This window comes from Lingula anatina, chromosome 8, assembly GCF_051362555.1.
Source record: "Lingula anatina isolate TDL-2025a chromosome 8, LinAna3.0, whole genome shotgun sequence".
Taxonomy (NCBI): Eukaryota; Metazoa; Brachiopoda; class Lingulata; order Lingulida; family Lingulidae; genus Lingula; species Lingula anatina.
In genome coordinates this window covers 3,119,112-3,140,956 of record NC_141774.1, presented here as the reverse complement: position 1 = coordinate 3,140,956, position 21,845 = coordinate 3,119,112, and the positions used below count along the sequence as shown (strand labels likewise).

At 37.3% G+C, this 21,845-nt stretch overlaps 1 long non-coding RNA gene across 4 annotated transcripts; it reads left to right on the top strand.

Moving 5' to 3' along the window:
• The first annotated feature begins 946 nt into the window (after window positions 1–946).
• On the top strand, window positions 947–18,685 carry LOC147760181 (uncharacterized). Of its 4 annotated transcripts, XR_015335708.1 has the most exons (5): window positions 947–3,069; window positions 4,773–4,944; window positions 5,297–5,418; window positions 15,546–16,837; window positions 18,019–18,685. It is a non-coding gene; the product is annotated as an uncharacterized LOC147760181 (long non-coding RNA). The 4 variants fall into 4 exon arrangements; XR_015335711.1 differs by having other exon boundaries at window positions 948–3,069; window positions 4,807–4,944; window positions 15,546–18,685; XR_015335710.1 differs by lacking the exon at window positions 5,297–5,418 and having other exon boundaries at window positions 954–3,069; window positions 15,546–18,685.
• Window positions 18,686–21,845: the final 3,160 nt, after the last annotated feature.

The window sequence follows — 21,845 nt, the reverse complement described above, 5'->3', positions numbered from 1 at the left end:
GTCCTGCCATGTTCTGGCAGTCTCGGTTGTCCTGCCATGTTCTGGCAGTCTCAGTTGTCTTGCCATGTAGCTGGCAGACATTGGTCGTCCTGCCAGAGTTCTCGCAGATTCGGCTGTCCTGTCATTCTGATGGCAGGTTCGGCTGACCTGCCATGAAACTGGCAGTCTACGTGGTCCTGCCATGTTCTGGCAGTCTCGGTTGTCCTGCCATGTTCTGGCAGTCTCAGTTGTCTTGCCATGTAGCTGGCAGACATTGGTTGTCCTGCCAGCGTTCTCGCAGATTCGGCTGTCCTGTCATTCTGATGGCAGGTTCGGCTGTCCTGCCATGAAACTGGCAGTCTATGTGGTCCTGCCATGTTCTGGCAGTCTCGGTTGTCCTGCCATGTTCTGGCAGTCTCAGTTGTTTTGCCATGTAGCTGGCAGACATATGATCTGTCCAGAATTGGTTGTCCATTCATGATGCTGGTAAGCTTTTTTGTTCTGCCATGATACTGGCAGTCTCAGTTGTCCTGCCTTGACATTGGCAGATAAGGTTATCCTGCCATGATGCTGGCAGTCCTTGTTGTCCTGCTATGACATTGGAAGTCATGTTAGTCCTGCCATTACATTGGCAGTCATTGTTGTCCTGCCATGACACTGGCAGTCCCAGTCGTCCTGCCATGACACTGGCAGTCTTGGTTGTCCTGCCATGACATTGGCAGTCCCGGTTGTCCTGCCATGACATTGGCAGTCCCGGTTGTCCTGCCATGACATTGGCAGTCCCGGTTGTCCTGCCATGACATTGGCAGTCCCGGTTGTCCTGCCATGACATTGGCAGTCTCGGTTGTCCTGCCATGACATTGGCAGTCCCGGTTGTCCTGCCATGACATTGGCAGTCCCGGTTGTCCTGCCATGACATTGGCAGTTTCGGTTGTCCTGCCATGACATTGGCAGTCCCGGTTGTCCTGCCATGACATTGGCAGTCTCGGTTGTCCTGCCATGACATTGGCAGTCTCGGTTGTCCTGCCATGACATTGGCAGTCCCGGTTGTCCTGCCATGACATTGGCAGTCTCGGTTGTCCTGCCATGTTTTGGCAGTCTCGGTTGTCCTGCCATGTTCTGGCAGTCTCGGTTGTCCTGCCATGTTTTGGCAGTCTCGGTTGTCCTGCCATGTTCTGGCAGTCTCGGTTATCCTGCCATGATGCTGGTAGTCTTGATGGTCCTTCCAGGATCAGGCAGTCTCGGTGGTCCTGTCATGTTCTGGCAGTCTCGGTGGTCCTGCCATGTTCTGGCAGTCTCGGTTGTCCTGCCATGATGCTGGTAATCTTGATGGTCCCTCCAAGATCAGGCAGTCTCGGTGGTCCTGTCATGTTCTGGCAGTCTCGGTGGTCCTGCCATGTTCTGGCAGTCTTGGTGGTCCTGTCATGTTCTGGCAGTCTCTGTGGTCCTGCCATGTTCTGGCAGTCATGGTTGTCCTGCCATGTTCTGGCAGTCTTGATGGTCCTGCTATGTTCTGGCAGTCTCGGCTGTCCTGCAATGATGATGGCAGTATTTGTGGTTCTCCTATGAAGCCGTTAGTCTCGGCTGCCCCCCCTTGATGCAATGTTAAGTCCAATCCTATTCTCATTATTATACATGTAACCTGTAGAAAATATCATACTTTAACATGGTCTGAACACTGTCATTTTTGCAGCTGACATACAAGTTTATGTTACATGCAAGAGTAACCAGTCTGCAACAATCACTCCTATGGAGGATTGTCTTGCAGAGTTTTCGAGTAATGGATGAAAGGGAACATGTTGGCTTTAAATGATACTAAGGTCGAGTTGATATGGTTTACATCAACCCTCGCCCAGGGCCGCAGTTATTATTGTGGACATATTTGCTGAGGCGACCCTGTTATGTTTGGCCAGGAGGAAACAATTAATTCTGCACGCAGGCAGAAGGCTTTGTACTTGCTCTGCAGGACCTCAATGAGAGCTGGGCTTTGCGCCAATATGATTAACACTTGTTATGCAACCTGCCTTGTCTTGTCTGTCTGTTAAAGGGCTGTTTTATTGTCACAGATGAGCAATGCACTATCTTGATTACTGTCAAGGGGACTTTGCAGGGACTTGCTAAGTGACCATGCCTGAGTAGTTATGCAAACATTTACAAGCCATGTAATCATCCTTGAGATTTCAGTACAGGGTGACATCTGACCAAAATGATCGTCTACTTATCTAGAGACGTATCTGTGAATATCTGTGGAAAATCAATCTGTTGCCCTCAGTGTTCATTCTAGGATGCGCCCTTGCGTCATTGGCGCAGAAAAAATTAGGTTGACGCAATTCCTAGAGTGAGCTGCGCCAACAAAATTCAAGAGAATTAACAGCGGCGCATTTTTGTGTTCTAAACGCGCCCTCCAATTCGGCAAATTCACGACAGAAGTTTGATTGTTTACTCGACATCTCTTGACATCAAGATCTTATGTTCGACGTAATGAAGATATTCTTTGCTCGTCGCAGTTTTTAACAAATATCTTAATTTATGCTGACATCATGCTTTTTATGAAAATCAGTGGCGATCGCCCCTCCTTTCTTGAATCCCTGATAGGCTGAGATTAATTGTCCATGTAAATCAATTGATCAACCCGTACATTGTACATGATGGCGGAGAAGAAGCAAAGTGTTATTTTAAGTTTTTTTAAGAAAGTCGATCCGAAAGATCACCCTAAAACGGATCAGAATAGTAGCGACGGAGACAATGATCATACACAGCAGACATTTCCACCGGAGAAGTTAGCTAAAGTAGATGTATGTGCTGCTGTCACGACTTCTGATACCGTATCAACTAGCAATGCAACTTCAAGGTCATTCCAAAAAAAGTGGAGAGATACTTACAAGTGGCTTGTATACGACAATAACGCAAACTTGATGTATTGCAGCTGATGTGTTGAAAAAAAGAAGGACAATATATTTTTTCAAGGGACTAATAACTTTCGAACCAGTACCCTTATGCGCCATGAGACATCTAATGACCACAAGCTTGCCATACAAGAAATGTCGGAATCAGCTCAAGCTAAACAGGCTTTTTGCAGAGCTTTAGAAGGTAAGATATTATTTTTTGTCAATATTTATTTTTAACACGGAGCATGAGCCATCAAAGTGACACTAGTGTACGTTGTTGATTATCGTGACGGTCCCGGACCCACGTGTTGTAGTTATATTTGTGTAGGTTGAAGAACTCTCGAAAGTGCATTCTGGGATATCGCAATGCTGAAAAACTATGTAAACGATGCGTTTGCTGCGTAGCATTGACACAGCAGACTTTACGAAAGGCGTCGGACGGTCGGACATGCCTGGCAAATTTCGTCACGGTCCGGTAAAAAATCCTGTATCGTCGGACCTTATGTCCGGCGAGTTTTCAAACTGACTGAGAATGTGTAAATATAAGGATTACGTTGTTGTTTCCTTTCTGGACGATATATTTTACTTCATTCGAAAAGAGAGACGGGGTGAAAATCTCGGGGAGTTCCCAGCTATTATATATAATTTATTAACCTCAGTTTCACTCACAAATACTATTTTGTGACTGGCTGAGGTTGGGGAATTCCTGAATGATGTAATGTACAGTCTCGTTTTCGTTTTCGTAATACTACACAACAAAATGGCCGCAACACATGTGCTTGTGTTAATTTGCGTTTTTACAGACTTGATCCTCTGTTTCTTCATTATCAGTCGTACATAGTACTCATGGATAAGCCTTTTGCTTAGAAAATGACGTTATTGAACTTTAAACACTTCGTTGGTGCAAAGCGTGGCAAAAATGAAAACGAAGTGAGGAAGAGAAACGGAAGTTTAATAAAATTGGAAAGAAGGTAGGCCCTGGCGGACTTATGATCTGTAGGAGAGGAAAATAGTGTGTGCCGGGTGTCAGGAGTACTAAAGTTATCATTTTGATCAACAGCAATGTTACAGCTTTATTACAGTTTCCTAGATTATGGAACATACGTACGCATTTGCATGTTCATCACGAGTTGGAGAAAGTGCACATGAACTTGATGAAAGCTCACAGTTTGAGTTTCTTTTTATAAAAAAAATAAAATGAAGAAGGAACTTAGACTCGGACTGGACAGTGGATGAAAGAGACTGTCTTACTGTGCTGTTTCAAAATGCATATGTTATTGCCAAAAACAACGTGTGAAATGGTTACTGATTAACAGACGTTTTTATGGACAAACATTTGATATTACTAGCTACGCATTCTTCATACTTGTAATGTTTTTAGTCCTTGTGTCATTCAACAGCGTCTTTTTCATTAAATAAAAAACAACTTGTTATGCAAGTAATTTTTTGCCTTTTTTTTGTTTTGTTTTTCCTTCTTATCTTACTTTTTTTTACGAATAAATATATATAAAAAAATTAATATTTGATTTAATGTCAATGATTTAAAACATTAGAATATACACATAAAAACATGAATAATGGTTTATATTTCTATTATTTTACTTTGGTCTGACAGATTTTGTTTCGGTCTGACAGAATTTTCAAGCTTGTCAGACAGAATGTCTGACAGATTTTTTGGCCTTTCGTAAAGTCTGCACAGGGCGTTACGCTCATGTTTTTTCCCTGAACATTATTTTTTGTATATATATAGATAAAACTTTCACATTCATTTTTCATAATTTTAGTGTGTCGAGAGATTTGGTCTCTGTTCATGGTGATTAAGGGAAAAATAAAGTAAGGGATTGTGTGCTGGAGTAATGTTTGCAGGTACCTTCATATGTACCATATGCTTTTGTCCATCCTCAGCATTGTCACAGAGCTATGTTTACTCTTCCAAAAGAAAGATCTTGACCCAGCCTTGGTGGATGTTAATGTGAAGCATGCATTGAGAGAACTGCAAAAGCACAGGGACCATGCCACAAGTAGTGAAGGGTTGTCTAGTAAACCTGGCAGCTACATCGAGGAATTTCTCCTGAAGGTGGGTACAGGTCATCGTAATTTTTCAGGGACCACGTTCTGACTTGTTGTGCTAATTATGAAAAACAATGCAAGGCAATTCAGTGTCAATTTATTGACAATCTCATTAACAACATAAATGCCAGATTTCCCCAGGATCACTTGGATATGGTAACAGCATTTGGGTATTTGAGCATGAGACCACTAAGCTTTTTGTCTGAGTCAGAAAGAGAAAATTGGGGTGAAGTCCCTATACAGAAACTTGCTAGCCATTATGGTAACATTATTGAACATCATGGGTCCAAATCAGTGCCAATAATAATTGAAAAACAAGGTATGAGTGAATGGTCTAAACTCGAAAAATTGGTTTTCAGAATGGGGTATGCGAGCGATGCCACCTGCAAACTGTGAGCATTATCAAAACACACCATAGTGAAGACTTTCCCAATTTGTTGAAGCTGGCTGCAATCTCCCTCATCCTTCCAATACACACTTTGTAGGTATCAAAAAAGGGACAGATTCTCTTAGTGATTTTTATGTACAGACACAGATGTGTCTGTACATATAGCCATCATCTGCGTCTGTCATCGTCACCGTCGTTGCCGTCATGCACTTTTACCGATAACACGATAAGTGGAAAACTGTTTTTTATTTCAGCTTGAAACTTACAGAATTGATGAATATTTATAATACGCAGGTCAAGTTCAAAAATCAGCATGATCGGGTGACGTGTAGGGAAGTTATGCTGTTTTTTCACTTTTTTCAGCATATATGCAGCACCGATAACACGATAAGTGGAAAACCATTTTACTTTTTGGCCTGAAACTTACAAAACCGATGAATATTATTAATCCACAGGTCACGTTCGAAAATCAGCATGATCGGGCCATTTTTAGGGGAGTTATGGTATTTTTTCACTTTTTAAACATATATGCAGCACTGATAACACAATATAAGAAAAACAGATAGGCCAATTGTCATTATACTTACAGGAGTGGTCAATCTTACTAAAACGCAGGTTGAGTTCCAAAATCAGCATAATCTGGCTATTATTTTAGAAGTTATGCTGTTTTTTCACATTTCCTCAGATTCAATTGTTAGGCATGTTAACAGTCTCATTATTGAACTAATAAGATACGTAAAAGTGTTTGTTTGACATTTCCTGCATCTTTATGACATTGTTAGTTGATTATGTAAAAATGATGGTAAACTTGATATCGTGTATTGTGTAATAAAGTGTCAAAAATGGAAATAAAGTCATATCATTGCAGTTTGTCAGATTCAATCATCTACTGTCTTCAGAATCTCAGAATGGAGGAAATTGGACATTTAACACTGTTCTATTGATATTTTTCCCATCTCATCAATTTTCTTAGTTGGTCATATACAAATGGTAGTAAACTGTTTATTTTGTTTTATGTTAAAAAAGTGTTTTAAAAATGGAAGTAAACCCATTGCAGAACAGTGCTGTTATGTTTCAGCATATATGCAGCACCGATAACATGATAAGTGGAAAACCATTTGACCTTTTGCCTTGAAACTTACAGAACTGCTGAATATTCATAATAGGCAGGTCAAGTTCGAAAATCAGCATGATCGGGTCATTTTTAGGGAAGTTATGCTGTTTTTCACTTTTTTCAGCATATATGCAACACTGATAACATAAGTGAAAAATCATTTTACCTTTTGGCTTGAAACTTGCAGAACTAATGAATATTCATATTACGCAGGTCAAGTTCGAAAATCAGCATGATCAGGTCATTTTCAGGGTAGTTATGCTGTTTTTTCACCTTTTTCAGCATATATGCAGCACCTATAACACGATAAGTGGAAAACCATTTTACCTTTTGGTTTCAAACTTACAGAACTGATGAATATTCATAATACGCAGGTCAAGTTTGAAAATCAGCATGATCGGGTCATTTTTAGGGAAGTTATGCTGTTTTTCACTTTTTTCAGCATATATGCAACACTGATAACATAAGTGAAAAATCATTTTACCTTTTGGCTTGAAACTTGCAGAACTAATGAATATTCATATTACGCAGGTCAAGTTCGAAAATCAGCATGATCAGGTCATTGTACCACCAGCGTTAGCGCTGGCGGTACACATGGTTTCGGTCCCGTCCGGATCGTTCCGCCGGCTCCGCCGGCTCCGCCGGCTCCGTTGGCTCCGCCGGCTCCGCCGGATGGCTACCGTTACCGCTTCTCCTCCTAGACGGTAAGGGCCCCCGTACCCATCTCATGGATTTAGGTCACCTATAATCTCAACTCGTTCCACGTAAAATTTGGGCTTTGTCGGTATTGGGGTCTGGGTGTGGCACTCATTGCAATGCACCCTTGTCTAAAAATGGCAAAATTAAATGCTAATTATCTACCCTACGGAAGGGGTTATGGGAAAAATTTCTATAGACGACTTTCCAAAAGTCATATGTGTAGATTTCAAATATACCCTTGGATTTGACCTTTGACCTTTACCTCAAGGTCAAATGGGCCAAAATTTTCAAAAAAATGAAATTTTTTACGAAAAAAAAATTTTTTGCCCTGTTATTCAGACACCACACAGACTTAACCAATAATATTATTGGAAAGTGTTACCCTTCAGGTCATCTTTCATCTCCATGAATTTGGGGTCAATCGGTGCATTTTCACGGGAGTAGCGGCCATAAGATACCGAAACTGAAAACTGTCTCTAATTCGGGAACCGTTAATGCTAGAAACCCATTCTTTTTTGCATTTTGTAGAGCATGTAAAGCCCAACACTGGAGGTGGTCTCGGTTTTTTTGTATTCCATACGGTTTTCGAGTTACGCTGTATCAAAAAGCACATATTGGTGGTAAAAGCAAAATGTGCAGTACGGTAATGGATAATAAATTTTGAACTCTGGAAAAATAAAACATAAGGCTTGGCAAAGCAGACAACTTGTGTTCAAAAATGACATTATTTCATCAAATTTGAACTTCTGAAACTTCAGAGCACCTCCTATTTCAAGAATTTTGACCAAAATGACATTTTCTTTATTTTAATTAATTTTTTCTGTACGAAATTTAAGGCACATTATGGTAACTCCAAAATTATAACATTTAGTCCCTTATATCTCCAAAACTGGCAGAGATAGGTCCATAGTTACTATTGAAGTTGAATAGGAAGTCATATACTGGCAATCTTACTATGACCTTGAAATTGACCTTTGACCTACTTTTCACCATGAACTGTACTTTGCAAATTTTTATGTACAGACACAGATGTGTCTGTACATATTGCCATCACCTGCGTCTGTCGTCGCCGTCGCCGTCGCCGTCGCCGATCATGTCGCCGTGCACTTTCAGTGTTAACACCATAAGTGGAAGACAGATTTACTTTTTGGCTTTATATTTACAGAGCTGATGAATATTCATAAAACGCAGGTCAAGTTCGAAAATCAGCATGATCGGGCCATTATTGTAGAATTTATGCTGTTTTTTCACTTTTCAGCATATATGCAACACTGTTAACACATTTCAAGGAAAACTGATAGGCCTGTTGTCATGAAACTCACAGGAGTAATCAATCTTACTAAAACGCAGATCAAGTTCGAAAATCGGCATGATCGGGCCACTATTTTAGTAGTTATGCTGTTTTTTCACTTTTCAGCATATATGCAACACTGTTAACACATTTCAAGGAAAACCCATAGGCCTGTTGTCATGAAACTCACAGGAGTAATCAATCTTACTAAAATGCAGGTCAAGTTCGAAAATCAGCATAATCGGACCATTATATTATAAGTTATGCTGTTTTTTCACATTTCCTCAGATTCAATTCTTGGGCATGTTAACAGTCTCATTATTTAATTAATAAGATACGTAAAAGTGTTTGTTTGACATTTCCTGCATCTTTACAACATTGTTAGTTGATTACGTAAAAATGATGGTAAACTTGTAATCGTGTATTGTGTAATAAGGTGTCAAAAATGGAAATAAACTCATATCATTGCAGTTTGTAAGATTCAATCATTCACTATGTTCAGAAACTCAGAATGGAGGAAATTGGATATTTGACACTGTTCTATTGATATTTTTCACATCTCATCAATTTTCTTAGTTGATCATATAAAAATGGCAGTAAACTTAATTTTGTTTTATGTTAAAAAAGTGTTAAAAATGGAAATAAACCCATTTCAGAATAGTGCTATCTTGTTTCACATTTCCTCAGATTCAATTTTTAGGCATGTTAACAGTTTCATTATTTAATTAATAAGATAAGTAAAAGTGTTTGTTTGACATTTCCTGCATCTTTACAACATTGTTAGTTGATTTTGTAAAAATGATGGTAAACTTGTTATCGTGTATTGTGTAATAAAGTTTCAAAAATGGAAATAAACTCATATCATTGCAGTTTGTAAGATTCAATCATTCACTATGTTCAGAAACTCAGAATGGAGGAAATTGGACATTTGACACTGTTCTATTGATATTTTTCACATCTCATCAATTTTCTTAATTGGTCATATAAAAATGGCAGTAAACTGTTAATTTTGTTTTATGTTAAAAAAGTGTTAAAAATGGAAAAAAAAAACATCAGAACAGTGCTGTCTTGTTTACATTTTGGCATTTTCAAGTTGTGACTTTGAAGTTCCATGGGCCTGAAGACCTTTGCTAGTCACATTTTCTGAATATCCATAATACTAATATTTTATCATTAAAAATTGATGGTCATTATGCTGTTAAACATTATGTAATATTGCATCAAAATTTGGAAAAAAAATATTTTGGGCACTGCTCCCATGATGACCATTGAAGAAAAATCATGTCACTTACTGTTCTCAAACTTACAGGAAAGAAACATGGGACTAAAATACAGCTTCAGTAGGCAATGCAGTCTGTTTGGTAATTCTTTCTGCTAGTTAAACAGTTTTTTTTTTTTTTTTTTTTTTTTTTTTGTGAAAATTTAATTTTTCACGTATTGGCAATTTTAAGGTGTGACTTTGAAGTTCCATGGGCTTGAAGACCCATGCTAGTCTCATTTTCTGAAAATCCATGATACGTATATTTTATTATTAAAAATTGTCGGTCATTATGCTGTTAACCATTATGTAATATTGCATCAGAATAGAAGAAAACACAATTTTGGGTGCTGCTGCCATGATGACCATATGGGAAAACCATGTTACTTATGATTGCCAAACGTTCAAAAAAGAAATACAGGACTAAAATGCAGCCTGAGTTGGAAAAGCAGTCTAATTGGCTTTTTTTTCTGGAAGTTATACATTTTGAAAGTGAGAACTTGAACTGCCATGGGCCTGAAACCTTATGCTTGTTACACATTTTACTTACATTAGTATTACCTGTTGAGCATAATTAAAATTTGATGTTGAATTTGCAGTTTAACATAATGTACTTTTGCATCAGAATTGACAGTAGCCTATTTTGTGCATAGTTATTTCCTGCTTTTTGTCTGTACATTTGACAGCTTTGCTGCCTTGTTCTTCCTTTTTATCTCCAAAACTGGCAGAGATAGGTCCATAGTTACTATTGAACTTGAATAGGTAGTCATATAATGGCAATCTATATGTGACATTAAAATTGACCTTTGACCTACTTTTCACCATGAACTGAATTTTGCAAATTTTGCTTTCCTTTTATCTCCAAAACTGGCTGAGATAGGTCCGTAGTTACTATTGAACTTGAATAGGAAGTCATATACTGGCAATCTAAATGTGACCTTAAAATTGACCTTTGACCTACTTTTCACCATAAACTGAACTGTGCAAAATTTGCTTCCCTTTTATCTCCAAAACTGGCAGAGATAGGTCCATAGTTACTATTGAAGTTGAATAGGAAGTCATATACTGGCAATCGAAATGTGACCTTAAAATTGACCTTTGACCTACTTTTCACTATGAACTGAACTTTGCAAATTTTGCTTCCCTTTTATCTCCAAAACTGGCAGAGATAGGTCCATAGTTACTATTGAACTTGAATAGGAAGTCATATACTGGCAATCTAAATGTGACCTTAAAATTGACCTTTGACCTACTTTACACCATGAACTGAATTTTGCAAATTTTGCTTTCCTTTTATCTCCAAAACTGGCTGAGATAGGTCCATAGTTACTATTGAAGTTGAATAGGAAGTCATATACTGGCAATCTAAATGTGACCTTAAAATTGACCTTTGACCTACTTTTCACCATGAACTGAACTCTGCTAATTTCTTTCTCTTTTAACTTCAAACTTGACAGAGATAGGTCCATAGTTACTCTTGAACTTGAATAGGAAGTCATATACTGGCAATTTACTGTGACCTTGAAATTGACCTTTGACCTACTTTTCACCATGAACTGAACTTTGCAAACTTTTCTTCCCTTTTTTCTCCAAAACTGGCAGAGATAGGTCCATAGTTACTATTGAAGTTGAATAGGAAGTCCTATACTGGCAATCTAAGTGTGACCTTGAAATTGACCTTTGACTTACTTTTTATCATGAACTGAACTCTGCTAATTTCTTTCTCTTTTAACTTCAAACTTGACAGAGATAGGTCCATAGTTACTCTTGAACTTGAATAGGAAGTCATATACTGGCAATTTACTGTGACCTTGAAATTGACCCTTGACCTACCTTATGAAGAACTTAAATTTGATTGTACCATATATATTTTTTGCAATAGTTTAAAAATTCTTGTTGATTGCATTTTTACAGCTTGTCAAGCACAAAACTGGTGGCTGTGTCCCATATTTTGTGTATGTGGGGGTCTATACGAATGCGCTTGCTCCAGCTGGTGGTACAATATTCGGAGGCGGTATCGCCTCTCTGATCCTCTAGTTTTCAGGGTAGTTATGCTGTTTTTTCACTTTTTTCAGCATATATGCAGCACCGATAACATGATAAGTGGAAAACCATTTTACCTTTTGGTTTCAAACTTACAGAACTGATGAATATTCATAATACGCAGGTCAAGTTTGAAAATCAGCATGAGCGGGTCATTTTTAGGGAAGTTATGCTGTTTTTCACTTTTTTCAGCATATATGCAACACTGATAACATGATAAGTGGAAAATCATTTTACCTTTTGGCTTGAAACTTGCAGAACAAATGTATATTTATAATACGCAGGTCAAGTTTGAAAATCAGCATGATCGGGTCATTTTTAGGGAAGTAATGCTGTTTTTTCACTTTTTTCAGCATGTATGCAACACCTATAACACATTTGTGCTATATGATGGTACTGTATGGATGGCAGTCTATGAAATTGTCCCTTGGGTGATCACTAATTAAATTAAGGTCTATAAAGTCACTTGCCTACTCATTAATTTTCAATTGGCCATTAAATGAGATTACATAAACACACATTGAGATTTCATTGTAAAGTCCCATAGGTTTAGCTCTCTTAAGGCCCAGTCACAATGTCGGCGATCTGTCGGGGATTAGTTTTGGCCGGGGGTCGTGGCAGAAAATAAAGAATCCTTGAACAATCCTAGCAATAATCCTAATAAAAATGGAGCAGTCACATTGTCTGAGATTTTTTCAAGGATTTTGACATGGTTTTGTCGAAAAATCATGGGATTAGCCTCCGATCGCCTCCCATTGCATCGGAGGCGATCGGAGACGATATCTGCGAGCGTCTTTTCTTGTAATTTTTTCCCCCCCGGGTATATGTGACTATATATTGCGACTAGTCTCAGATTATTCGGAGGACGCCTCCTATTAATCGGAGGGCATCGTAGGTCATTGGAGATTGTGTCTGGGATGCCCAAAATGGGTGAAAAATCTTGCGAGCAATCTTAAAATTTTAAGTTCAAAGTTGGGGACTGCGACGGGTGTGGTGATGTCTAAAAAATCTGCGACAACCCGCAGGCGTCCGGAGAGCGCCTCCGACGGGTGCAAAATCGTGAGATCTGTCTCAAGATTTTGTTCAAATTTCCCGGGTTTTACCCATCCCCGACGCATCGCAACTGATTTGTGACTGGGCCTTTAACTGTGTCACATATTTAGGAATCGATTATTATTATGCAGGTAAATGTTATTTAATATTGAAAATAAGTTTACAAAAAAAATTATACATAAATACATTAATGCTAAAGATGAATAACAGTGCCTTATTATTCTCAAACTCAATAGGGTTATTCATATCATGTTAGTAATTGTACAGCTAGATTAAAAGTTTGAATAGCAGCTTTATTGGTATTTTTTGTTATGTTTTATTTTACATTTTCTTTAAAATTTTTTTTTCAAACACTAGCATCTTCAAGATGACACTTTCAACTGTCATCCACCAGAAGCGCTGTGTATTTTGTTTTTCCACATTAGCAGTTGTGTTGGTTTTTATGTCTTTAAACATTGTGTAATATTATTTTATGCACTGTCATCATTTTTCACATATAGGGATTTTCATTATGTGAATTTGAACTCTCACATATGGTCCTGAAACTGTAATCTTATTGACCATGTTATTCTGTTGTATATATTTTTGAAATTTTTATCTTTTACCTACTGGCATTTTCAGTGTGGGACTTATAACTCCCAAGGGTATGTAACAGTTCACTTTTATTGATACTACCTGTTGTGCAACATTTGCAACTTGACTTTACAGTTAAAGGGATAATAACTGTTCTTTTTTGGCAAATAATTTTTTTTCTAAAAAGTTTTTTTTGTTAAAATCTCTTAAGAAATTATTACAAAGTATAGCCACCTATGGAGGTCACATGGTCTGATGACAAGTTCAGATATCAGAATAATAGCTATGACTGCCCTTTTTGTGGTAAAACAAAATATATTTCTGTGACTTGTTTACACTGTTTAAACTGAAGTTGGATGATTCATATCATGGTTATGCAGCTAGACTGAATGGCAGCTTTAGTGGAATATTTTTGTAATTTTTTCTTTAATTTTTAATTTTTCAAACTGGCATTTTCAAGATGTGACTTATCACTCCCATCCACCAGGAGCCCTGTACTGTAACTTTATAACACTTTCTGTATTTTTTTAACTTACAAGTATGATTATATATATATATATATATATATATATATATTAAATTGAGTTTAAGCAATGAGTTTAAGAAATTTTCACTTTATCTCATTCTGGCATTTCCAAAGTTTAACTCTTATCAGCCTCAAGCCTTAGGGACTATTTCCAGACCCTATCACGCAAACTGTGGATCGATGTTTCTCCAAGGGAATTCTCGCTAAATTGCAATCAATGTAAGTGGCTAAGCTGTCTGTCACGCCTACTGAAACTGGCATGCCAGAATCCTAAGCCGCTTAAACTGAAAGCAATTTAGTGAGAAACCCCTTGGAGTTGGATTTATCCTGTTAGATTGATCTAGGTATGGGAACTCGGTCTAATGCTTGTTACACATTTTACTTTCATCCTAATTCAGTGTTATGCAGAATTAGAATTTGATGTTGGCTATGCAGTTACAGTAACCATAATACATTAATGCATCAAAATTGACAGTATCCTATTTCCTGTGCTTTTTTTTGTTTTTTGTCTGTACATATGACAGCTTTGCTGCCTTGTTATAAATTGAAGCCAAAAATGGTTTTAAAATCTTGTTTTAGTAAGAATTTGGTTATTGGTGAAAGAATCATCAACATATTTCAGTGTAAACTTATATTTGTAAACAAAATTTCGAGCGTGAAGTCTCTTATTTTAGAAAGTTGGGATAACCTATTGAATGTGAACCTGCAAGTCAAAATATTATTTTTATGATATAAAGTATTTTTCATCTCTGAATATTAAAACCACAGCAGTAAAACACGTGTTACATATTATTATTTAAAGATTTGAAAAAGGGCCCACTTCAAAATGTAATGACCCACTTCTTTTTATGATAGGGGCCCTTTGTCCCATATTGAAACATTCCTAGAATGAATACTGTGCCCTGGTAGAGGGTAGTTTACATCAAGGTTCAAAGCAAATAGGAAAAATGCAGCCAATGCCAACATTTGCATAGATGTTCTTATAAAACCATCTAGTTCTGTAAAAGATCTGGTAGTTGCCCTCAATGAAAATGGCACTGTGTGGGGAAGCATGTATCTGAAGTGTGTAAATCAGCATCTTATGCACATTGGAAAAGTAAGAAAAGTGTTGTTTTATAACAGAACCACTGAAAAATTAGTAAATACATTTTAAAAAATCATCAAGATAAGATTACTGCAAGTCTCCTCTTTGGTACATGTGACTATCAGATTAAAAAAATTAATTACAAGTTATTCAAAACTCGGCTGCAAAACTGGTTTGTCAAATAAAGTGCAATAGTGCACATCATATAACTCCCATTCTGAAAGGATTACAATGGCTGCCATTGAAGCCATCCAGCTAGCAGTCTCGGTTGTCCCGCTATGTTCTGGAAGTTTCAGTTGTCCTGCCATGATGCTGGCAGTCACACTTGTCTTGCCATGTTTTGGCAGTCTCTGTTGTCCTGCCATGCTGCTTGCAGCCTTGGTTATCCTGTGATGCTCAAATTAGAAAACCAGTTCTATAGGATTATCTTTTTTTCATTAAATTTATAATATTTTTGAAATATTTTCATTTTTCTTATTCTGGCATTTTCAAAGTGTGTACCTGAACTCTCAATAGCCTGAACCTTTTGGTTGTTTCACATTTTATTAAAATCAGTTTTATCTGTTGTGCATTTTTCAGGGAGTGGTTACAAGGCAGCAAGAGAACTGGTATAGACCTGTCATTCAGGATTAATTAGTGATTCATGTCATCCAGTGATTCATGTCTAGATGTCTTACCAGTACACCTGTGGCAGAGTATCCCAGAATGGACCTTTTTCTGACAAAAAGGGCAGTTCTTTCAAACCCCTGAACCCCCCTGGCTACAGGCCTGCTACCTGACAGCAGCAGCCAGCAAACAAAGCCACGTGTTATCCTTTCCACCTTACTTAACTGCAAGTAATCCGTCAATAGAGAGTGCAGTGAAAATATTACAAATGGTTTAAAATTAATATTTAATATGTAGTATGCATTTTCAACTGAGAACAAAATTATTAAAGGCATTTCTTCATCTGAATCATAAATGGTACCAGATAGTACCAGAAGCGATATACTGTTTATACTATACTGTTAATATTCCTGTTTATATTCCTCCAATGAAATGCAGATTTTGTATTTGTAAAAAACACATCAACTTATTAGCTCTTGGTAGTTTTCATGCAGCCTGGTTTTGGTTGAAATAAAAATTTTCCTCGTGTACTCTTAAATATGAATCTGCACTTAAGTGTGAAACTGAGTGATCCTGATGGTCACAGAGTACAGCTCTTCATATCTTTTGTGATCTTATGTGGGCAGTTTGCCTCTATGACATATACTAGTATATATATATGAACAATGAACAGTTCACTTAATATTGTGATGCTCATATAGACCAATATATATCTTGATCATAAAGTTTGTTTATTGCTTACATTGCATAATTTAGTCTTTTACAAAGCCTTTTTCTGTTTTTTTGGGGTTTTTTTGCTTGCAGTAATGAATAAACTTAGAATAGTTATCATTGAAAGGAACATATTGATGGTTGTTTTCTTTGTCATTTCCTGGGTAAAGTATGAAATGGCAGTTTGCACTATTTAACACATATTGGTACTGTAGTGAAGATGTACATGTAGATGGCATCCTATTCAAATTGATTATTTTTTATACCACTTGGGTACAGTCTTCTGTTGAGCATTTTTGTAATTCGAGTGTTTAGAAACACTTCTGTGGATTTTTAGTTTATTTCTCTTTAACAATCTCCAAACAGTGAAGGGAAGCATGGAAGGAAGCAATTATTGCAAGTATTTTTTGTTTGAAATGAAATGCAGTTTTAGTATAGCCCGGGAGCCACTGGCTCATATGACAGTTACTTAGGAAAATATTAGATTTGGCCTTTTCAAAAAGGGAGCAGATAGCTCTAAGAAAAAATGGTGGGAGAAGAAGGCATTGAGACAGGTAAGATGTACATATGTTTATACAATGACCAGTTGATTTATATACTAATAAATTCAAAAAGACGATACAGCATATGCTTCAGTTACATCTTATACCCCAAAGGAATTCGTCTTCCAAAATGGCCGCACACAAAGCGGCATTGTAACTGTGTTTTTGAATTGTGCCAAATGTAGATGGACTTTTTCCTTTGTCTGTTCAGGTTTTTCCATAGTTTGACATTCATTTTTGAACATATAAAATTTTTGAGCACTGACCAAACCTGTAACTTGGTGGTTTGCGATATTTCCAATGAGGTTTATATACTGACAGTCGATGAAAATGCATCAGAAAACTTTCTTGTACTTTTGTACTCTTGTACTTTTACCTAGAATTGATTCCAACCATATAAACGAGTACAGATGCACGTATTTGGTCAAATGAGAGTGGGCTGACCACTCGGATGTTTAAAATTTCCACTTCATTGATTTTGTGGTCAGCTGTTACAAAATTATGTGTTTTTTCTGTTTCGTGATTAGTGTGAATTAATCAGGTTCAATATATAGTGATTAATTAAGCCTATTTAAGGCAGTCACCAGATTCAGTATGACACATGACAAAAAAGTAATGTGATGCCAAGTCTGACACTGGAAGAGCGACTGGGGATGCTGGAGGCTGGGCAGAACCAAAGAGATTTGATCACGTGACCTTGCATTTTAATGATCTTTTCTGATCTTTATTTCACCTTGTGTGACTGAATAATGGGTCATATTTCACATGAAAACTTATTTTCTTAATGTGCCAAAGGAACTTAAAATACTATTCGAAAAATAACACACAAACAAACACACATACACACACACACACATACACACACACCTGCGTACACATTGCTTATTAGTTTATGAAAGAAAATTGTTTCATGATATAAAAACCTGATATATGTTAAACTATTCCTTTGTTTTAAGTTAGAAATGTTGTGTATTTTGTGAAACAAAATGTACCAGTACAATAATTAGTGTGATAGTTGTGAACACTGTAGTTTGTAGACATGTACCCCAGTTTGAATTTTCTACCAGCTTTATTACCAAGATAGTGATTTATTATTTATATTGATTTTAGTGTGCGTGTTGTTGTGTGTGTGGAAAGACATTTGCAGTTAGAAAAGTGTTTTTATGTTACTTTTTAATTTGATATTTTTCTAGGCTTGAAGAACATGAATGGGACCAGGATTAATCATTTTGCCATTCCTTGGCCTGCAATTATTATGACAGAAGCACCTATCATTTCCAAATGCTGTGTAGCATTGAGCACCGTCACAACCTCTGACATTCTTTTAAGAGATGGAAAATATTTTTGTGCTGTGCTAGCTGATGCTAATAATAATAATATTTATTGATCATCAATATAACTAGTTAGTCATATTATTTTACGGGTAGGTTTGAACCATGCACCAAAAGTAGGGTATATTAAGTTTAATGTGCAAGCTTTTGCATACATGACGTGGCTTGTAGACAAAAAATTATTCTTATAAAGACAAAATATGGATTGGTACAGGAATAACTTGGTACAGGAATAACTGCTGACCTTGGGTAAATTTATAAAATATTATTTGTTAAAAGTGGGTGGTGTGTTTGTTGGCTAACTGTATATGTACTGATTTAGATGTGTAAAATAAATCACCATATCAATGTTGCGAAAATAAAAAACAACTCTTTTTGTCACAAATCTGCATGTATATTTGCAAAGCTTTAATCCCTGTTGGCTGTCACAATATTGATACTTTGTTGACTCGTGTTATAAAAGTTGCTCATATGTAAAAAATTTATAAATTGAGTCAATTGATAAAAAGTACTCATTTGTTTTTTATTTGTCTTTTCATAAAAAGAAACTCATCAATCCGCCTCGTGTAATAGATAAATGCTTATTTACAAAGAAAAAAATGAGATAATTATATTTTCATTTTTCCCATTCTTCCTGTGCAAGTTTTGTTTCTCAATATAGACAATATTGTGCGAAGAATAATCCAAAACGAAGCTAGATTAGAATGTACTAAGTCAAAACGAGGCTGGCACGTGGATATTGCAAGTACGACTTTTTTCTGCATACTCTGCTGTGAATTGATTTGTGCCAGTGCTGGATGAAGGTAAAGTTCCTTACATGTTTACATTGACATGAAGCTGAATAAATTTGCCACAACTTGCTGTAATTTAAAATTCCGACCTGTTCTCTAAGAATGCAAGCACTGGAGATAAAGTTAAATTTCCGTACGTAACGAAACTCTTATGCCCTTAATAGCCAAGATATTCCACCTTTTCTGACATCCTATAAATCAAAAAAATTTCCCATTTCAAAAATCTATAACTTCCGGGTTTTTTTTAAACCACCTAGCGGCAGACCGGTGCTGGTAATGTTTTTTATATAAATTTTAATGGCATACTTTTCTTAGCTTCAGAACATTTCAAGTATAAATGCTTCTGACACTACAATAGGCCTATTAATTCAATAATACTTATTTTTGAAGTGTATTTTTTCATTGCCAACAAATTACATTAGGCCCTACATGTTTTTAAACAGCTGCACTGGCTTTAAGTTAGAGCACGGGTCTTAGGCTACTTTAAATTTTAGCTATTGTTCATACAATATTTTACCAGTCACCCAGTCCTTACTGTACTAAGTCCAAAAGTATATTCTAAATGGTAACTTAAGATCGTTTAATAAATAACTTCTTACACCATGTAAATAACCGAATTTGTCTTGAAATAATAGCAAAAAAAATACATTTTTTTTCTGGCAATATTGTTCTAACTCCCGGTTTTTATTATCAGTTCATGGTTTGTCATTCTTAATTTGCAGAGTATAATTTATCTTGATCTCCCAGTGTTAGTGTGTGTGTCGTTCAAATTCACAATATATTTAAAGAATATTAAAAATAAATATTTCGTTGTAGTTTTCCTTATATCTGATCAACAGTGTATTGTATATAAAATGCAAAAAAAGGGTACACAGTACAAAACGCGTTCTGGGAAGGGCAGAGAAATATGGGGAAAAGAGGATCTTAATAAAGTTGAAGTATTTTCCGTTTATACAGTCCATAAAAGTGTCTTATTTTTCTTCCAGTAGGCGTTTTTATGTGTACCACAGGCGGTACAAATAACCGCCAACCTGCGCATATTTACTGTAGGCCTACTCCCGCTACACCAAGCATTTTCCTCAGCTAGCCTATGGCCCAGAAGATAAAATTATAAAGAGGGTCTTTTTTTAAAAAACCATATCGGTCAAAAAAACATTTTATTTGTGATGAGACAAAAAAAGACTGGAGCAACTCTGCTTGTACCTATGTAAATTGTATCGAATTCCGGGCTGTTGTGCAAATGGACCAAATTTATCCAGATAGGACATTTTCCCAGCAAACAGAGTTATTTCGAAAAGCTCGACCCACCCACCCAACATGGCTACGAACCCGATTATGGGTACTGATACCTAAAATCGTTGAGATTCGGATTTTGTCTTCGGAAAGTGGAACATTAAGTGACACCGTTTCAAAATAATCGGTGTCTTATTCATTTATATTTTCATCACCATCACTGGAGGATCCAATTAAGGTGCAATTAACCTGACGTGTTAGCCTTTCTTCCTTTCTTTTCCTCTGGATATCCCTGTAGTCAGTCCACAAGAAGAAAAGAACTCCACAAGCGTCACAAATAACCTGGCAGCTAGTGTACATGTATATGTAGGCCATGATCAGCTTCAGTGATTTCAGCCAACGCCCCTGTGGATATCCAAGCGCATTTTGGTTTTTGTCGCGAGTACCAAAGATGAAATAAACGGTGTAATAACATAGGGATATTTGTTCTCAACTACAACATTTTCCTATGCGTCAGGAGAGCGCTGGAGAACGATGTGCTGCACATAGCTGACACAAGGGGGGGGGGGGGGGGGAGTCTACTCATATGTTGCATTTTCTTAAATTAAAAGAAACAAAGAATATTTTTAAGATTTGGCATTATCTGATTGCATTTAGACCCCCTACAAAGAAAATTCAGCAGGCAATGCCGAACTTTCTCCATTCTTAGTTCACACAACTGTACTCGCCTAGTGTAGAAATGGCACATTAAAGATGAACAACTATGTACCTCACGTGGAGAAGGCCGTGGGGAGGGACATGGACGCGGAGAAGGCTGCGGGGAGGGACCGGGGACGTGGAGATGGCCCGGGGGGGGGGGGGGGCAGGGACGTGGAGAAGGCTATGGGGAGGGACAGGGACCCGGAGAAGGCCGTGGGGAGGGGCAGGGACGTGGAGATGGCCCGGGGGGGGGGGGCAGGGACAAGGTGGGGTCAATACACACTCTACACATCAGGACTTGACTTTTTAATGATGGCAATGGGTCAGTCTTGGCTGTTTACATGTTTCTCGGACAATCCCTTCAAGACATCCCCCACCCCGAACAATTCCCCCAAGACACCCCCCTCTTTCTCAGAAAAAATACTCTGGTTTTGAATTATCTATATTATACATCTGTTCCATTAAAACATTTCTTGTTTACCCACCTCTGCCTGAAGACAGAATTTTTTATTAAAAGCAGGCATTTATAATTTTTCTCAATATGACATTTTCATTCTCATTATTATGTTCATTACAGGGGGAATGTCCAGGAAGGGGGAGGGGATCCTGATTACCTGGATAGATTTTTGAGCTCCAAGATTATCTAAAGACGAGGATGAAAAAGAAAATTTGAAGCTTTTTTTCAAATAATACGTCCATGAAATTTCTTTGGGAAGACAAAGATTAAGAAATTTAAGTTGACTTATCAACTCTATCATTTATGGCAGCAGTTTCAATAAAATTTTGTACAGCGTATGTGCAAATGAAGCTTTCCGTGCGTTTCGACAGTGATTTCCTTGGTAGATACACAGCGTGGTTTGGGACAAGTTGAAGGCAGAATCCATGGACATGATCCCAAAGCTGCGGTTATCTGTCGCTGGGATCGTGAACTAAACGTTATCTGAAACAGACATGGAAACAAAACTT